This window comes from Lichenostomus cassidix, chromosome Z (assembly GCF_008360975.1).
Source record: "Lichenostomus cassidix isolate B80296 chromosome Z, HeHo_3.0, whole genome shotgun sequence".
Lineage (NCBI taxonomy): Eukaryota > Metazoa > Chordata > Aves > Passeriformes > Meliphagidae > Lichenostomus > Lichenostomus cassidix.
In genome coordinates, this window is record NC_139511.1 from 53449378 (window position 1) to 53455377 (window position 6000).

Below are 6000 nucleotides of genomic sequence, written 5' to 3' on the forward strand. Positions count from 1 at the left end.
AAAAGTTGTTTTGAGGTTTTAACTTGGCTTTTAGAAAGGAAATCTGAAAGAGAGCTGCAGCTGAAACTACCTGTTGCTTTTGAGACACAGCAGGTCAGCTCACCAGCTGCCCCTTCCAGGTGACCCGTGCTATCCAGAGGAAGCCATCCTGTGACTCCATATACAGGCACTTGTGGAAGCAGATTGATTCCTGAAACGCAGGGTCAAATAGCACAGCTGAAAACCTGGCAAGGGCCACAGGCATATCAAACAACACCAAATTACAGCCTGAAGGCCATACAATGACAACACTGAGAAACCTAGGAACAATCCTGGGCTGCGCCAGCCCTGAGTGCAGCAAGCCCTGTTGGCAATGCCAGCCTGGGACTGAAAAGCACACACAGTAAGGCATGAAAGGCCAGGTCAGAGCATAATGCAACTGTAAGAGCCTTTTCTTTTTTCTTCTTTTCAAAAACAAAACAGCTATACTTTTCATGTAAACATGACCATATATCAAGTCTGAGATTTCACAAAAAAATAGAATCAAGCACCTAAAGCATTCTGCTAATAAAGTTTAGCCCTAGAGATGTCCTTGACCACTAAGCACTCCTTACCATCTCCTGGAAACAGCCTTTGACTGACATGCAAAATAAGCACGGTAAATCACCACAGAAGATTCACACTGAAATAACAGTGTTTTCACACATATACATGCTAACAGAAATCAGAAACCTAAAACAGACTGCAAATATTCATTTCTTTACAGCAGTAAGAAAATAGGCTTCTGGGGAGAGGGCCCAGGTAGACCCAAGTTATAAGAGATGATAAACTGAGCAAAGTGTCTAGTAGCCTTGGGGTCTATTCATTGGGAGTACTCTTTTCTTACACTGCATGAATGATATGCAGCTATTAAGAGACAACATTCTCCTCTTCCTCAAACTGCTGTACCCAGGGGTCTGTAAATGGACAGAGGATCAGCTCAAAGCTGGTCCAGCTCTATAGAGAACCATAGTATTTTACATAATAGCCTGAGGTTTAGTAACATGGACCTTCACCTCTGGGAGGTGATTTTGTTTCTGGGGCATTCAGTTTTCTCCCATGAAATTTAATCAGAAATAACTGGCTTTTCTGAACAGCAGGAAATTTTGCTGCTACCAAGCCACGCTAAACAGCCAAGCTCCTGCAGAGGTTGCAGCCCTGCTGCATGGATGAGGTTCCCAGCCTTCCAAGACAGCTGCTTCCTTCTAGGGAGGATGCAGAACAGCATTCCAACTGTCTCCTTGAGATCAGAAGGAAGAGCAGTGCACACTTCCATTGCATTTAATTTAAAAATAAATGTGACATTAAACCAGCAAAGATTATGAGAAGATTAAATCATTTTGCATCAGCTCACTAAGTGAGATCTCCCCTTACTGAGTGCTGGGGGTGAAAGGGTGTCCCAAACAGATCTTCGGGCTTTCAGAGCTGCCTTGCACACTGACCCTAGTAACTGTTTTACTGTGAGGAACCTTGCATTGAACACTGCAAAAAGAGTATGCTCTGTAATATTTTTCAGCCGTGCTATTAAGTGTGCTAGCTCAGAGAGCAGGTGTGTGTGCATGTGCAAAGAGTAACTGACAAAGCACAATGGACTCTGGCATCAGACTGATGCCAGGGATAGTATCCACCCTGCAGGGGGATATTGGTTTCCAGGAACAAAAATTTCCAAAGTATTAACATGAAATTATGGGATTTCTGGGGATGTTTCACAAATTATATATAGTGACTTTGTACCAGGGATTATCTTGATGATCTTTTGCAAGAGATCTCAGTGTTGCAGAAACACAGATAATGGGAAAGAGGATGAAAGAGAGCTTGTGAAAATGTTGTCTGTAGCACAAGCATGACAAATATCCTGGGAAGGGATCTTTTAATCACTCCATCAAACTGTATTGTAATCAAGGTGCAGGCAAATAAGAGGCCTTCACAAGTGAATCAAAAGAACTTTTCAAATGCTAAGAGGATTCAAGAGAGAAAAAATGGAAAATAAGAACTTTTAAGGGGAGTGGGATTCTTGTTACATATGGCTGACCATGAGCTTTTGCAGTACGAACAAGGACATGAATTAGTTAATTTCTTAATCTGTCATTCCAAATAAATATCATTACCAAAGTCAGGATGCTTTCTTAGTAACATGGTGTGATGTCCCATCTTTAAGGAGAAGGAAGCACTCAAGATTTGTAAACACTTGTGCCCGAAAGAAATTATAGAATTCAGAGGGTCCATAAAAAAGTTTTATTAGTAAATTGCACACTTAGCATTAAAATTGGTATGTTAGTCCCTGACCAACTATATTAGCACATGGCAGAGGATTTTTGATCAAGGGGTAAAGTGAAAGAGAAGTGACAGAAGGTAAGAGATTAATTAAAGAGGGGGAGAGAGAAAGAGAGAAGAAAAAGAAAAAGAAAGAAGAAAAAGAAAAAGAAAAAGAAAAAGAAAAAGAAAAAGAAAAAGAAAAAGAAAAAGAAAAAGAAAAAGAAAAAGAAAAAGAAAAAGAAAAAAAAAGAAAAAGAAGGAAAGAAAGAAAAAGAAAGAAAGAGAGAAGGAGAGAAAGATTCCTGTGTTTTTGTTGTATGATTTTGTGCTTATCTTCAGGGACTGGAACAAAGATGTTTGCCCCAGTAAAGTGCTGCCCTAGATCTGCATGGCCCTTGGTCCCTTTCTACAGTCACATCTTGTTCCTACTCTTGACATATAAGTACCAGCCAGCCTTGGTTGGCTCCATGGCTGTCCAGATATCGATATTTCAGACATACCCATTAGCACCTCATCTTCTTGGCTTGTACTTATGGTACTAACACACTAACTGTGCTGTACCAAACTGCCATAATAGGAGATTCAGACATTTCTCCTGATATCCGAGGAACATAATATATATCTGCAAGATGCAAAGGAAGGTCTTTAGCAGCCTGGGGGAAAACAAAGTCTAAGGGAAAGATGTGAGCCTCAGATATCTCTTTGGTTTTCCCAAGACCTGGCCTCGATATCTTGTGTATAGTTGAATTAATTTGGCTTTAAAAAGCTGATAAAAAATAAAATACACCACTGCAGTCAAGAAATAAAGGAGAATTATCTTTCCATACAAAATTCTGGCCTTAAGAGGCAACTGACGCTGGGTGAAATTAGATGGATGTGGACCTAGGTATCTTACAACTTGCAGCAAACTAGCCACAAATGAAGACTAGAGCAAAGATTAAAGTTACATTAAAAAGTGCTTTTGCTTCACATCTCAGAGAGTGTGCATCTTTCCACTTCCCTTGCCAACTCCATTTCCATTTCTTGGCTAATTTGACAAACTGTATAAAGACAAAAGTCTTATGACTGATGCAACAGTCACAATTGTACGCTGCATAATTTTAACTTTTTGTTGTTCACTGTATATTCATTGAGTTGTACATTATCTGATATACACAGTGATTTGCCTCTGGACAGGGATAATTATAAATTATATACACATTCTGTAAGTACAAAGTACTCTAAAGGAACTAGTTAAATTAGCAGCAAAGATACAACAAGCACAGTAGCCATTAATTCAAAGAAAAAGTGCTAGTTTCCGTTCTTACGGAAAATCCTCAAACTGTCACCAAACATTTGCAAAATATTCCATCCTCAAATTGCTTTGGCAATTTCACTGGAATATCTCCAGGGTCAGAGTTGCTGTTAAAAAGGGTAGAGCAGCTGAGCCAAAGCAACAACATATTTGAGGTTGGGATGCCGTCTTTTAACAATTCCTGGCAGGAACTTTTTTTATTTTGCAGAAGGGAACCTCCTGCAGTAGGATTTTACAACAACCAATACTCTTTATAGATGAATATCAGAAAGGGAGTCAAGCATATGCAGGACTGACTCTGTGATTGCTGCCTGAGACTGAACAGCAGGTAATGTTTCTCAACAGGACACGCTAATCCTCCTTACAAAAGCCAGACAAGTATGCTGAGCATTCATTGATTTAGCCTAGGGGTTTGCTTCAGCAACTTTCTTACAGCATAACTGAGACAACCCAGCTGTGTCCTGGCCTGGAGGGAGCCTAGCTAATAAATAAGAAGCTAGTCAACCTTTTATATTCATACAGTGGGATTATAGGTATGCAACTTTTGTTTCCACTAGATGTGATGTCAGGATTGGTTAGTGCATAACACGAGAGAAAAACAGTTATTTAGCTTACAGGTAAGCAAGCCTGCTCTTAGGCAGGAAGTGACAAATCCATTGGGTCTTTAGAGGTGCTTCCCTGTCCTTTTTTTCTTCCCATACTATATTGCTCTTTTGTATTTAATAAGCCAAGGCCCAATTTTTAAATGTCCTGCTATACGACACCACAAATATTCCGGGTCAGGACAGAGTGTGGAATGGAGCCAAGACAGTGCTGCACTGGAAGCAGAGGACAGTGAGAGCTAAACGTAGCTTGGGTTTGGTCATTTTGGTAAATAGAGAAATGGGGGAGCCCGGTGCCCTACTCCTTCACAGCTCACAATGGGTCCCTTTGCTTCATCCCTCTTCCCTATATCCTTCCAGCAGGCTCCAGCTACTACACCACACAAATTTGTGATGACATCCTGCTTCAATCAGACTTGCTGTACCATTTTCAGAGAACCTGGAAGGACAATTTGTGTCTTTATTCAGTCTAATTGCACCACTTTGCAATCACTGTCATTTAAGGCTTTTTAGCCAATAGGTCATCAAAATAAAATTATTCCAATAACTTGTTCTTTTACCTGCCTGAGATTCACAGAAATAGTAATCAGCATTTAAAAACAGTTTCTCTCTCGAAATGAAATTGCAGGAAAAGATTTGAATTAAGGGTTCATTTTGAAAAAACATAGGAGCTTTTCACTGAACAATGCTAATAACAGGAGGCCTTTAAACCCTATTGAAATATAATTAAATACATGTTCACCTCAAAAACAATTTTAAAGAATTAAGCTTTCCTAAAGCTATTTCATAAAGCCCCTTGGAACCCATTATGAATCCTTTCAATAACATTTTACAGCTATTCAGTTACAGGGTTTTGGTTTTTTCTCTTGTTGGCTTGGTACATTTCATGAGAGCAAAACTGCCTAGTGCCATTGTGTTAGCTTTGGGGGAAAATACAGTTCTATAAGCAAATGCAAATGCTCTTTTGTTTTTCCCTCATTACCCAACAGAATAAGAATAGAGGAGTAATTGAACAAGTGACCTCACATTTGGACACACATAGGAAAGAATGAAATGCATGTTATTGTAAGTTCTCTGGAGTTCCCATAAGCAAACCTCTCCAGATATTTCCCTAAATGTCAGATCCTGCTTCTTATAAAGTCAGTGGGAGGTTTGCCATTGTGTTCTGTGTCAGCAGGATGGAGCCTCTGGTACTCATGTTCAGATGTGGAGACTTATCCATGCCCACCAATGTCACTAGAGCTCTGTCTGCTTAGGTTAGCTGAAGATCTGCCAAGACTTATTTATACTCTATCTCTATTGAAACCACAGCATGCAGGAATTTAAAAGACAAAACCAGAAAGGCTCAACAAACAAACCAAACTTCTTTATTCAAGGAAGTCCTGGAGGAGAGTCCTATGCCTTTGGGAAAGGATTGTACATGAACAGAGCTAAAGAACATGGAGAACATTTGGGTATGGTGGCAGCCAGAGCAGGGGAGTCACTGCACAGAGGATGAGCTTGCTTTGCTTGCTCCTGGGAGCACACAAGATGTAGCTCTCCACAGATGGATACGTGAGAGCCGGAAGGGAGAAGGAAGTGTCTCCTCCTTCTCATGGCGCCCTGCAGGGCTGAGATGAGAGAAGAAATATGTGCTGGGTGTCAGCAAGGGAAGAGGAAAACCAGCTGGACCTCAGAGGATGGAGGGACAGACACAAAATTCCTACACCAGCAGAACCATTGAACCCACGGGAGCAGAGACAGGCTGTCAGAGCCAGCATGGGCAGGGAAGGGAACCACATACAAACATTTCCATCTTGATTTTTTTTTCCTCTCCTGTTCTTTATGACC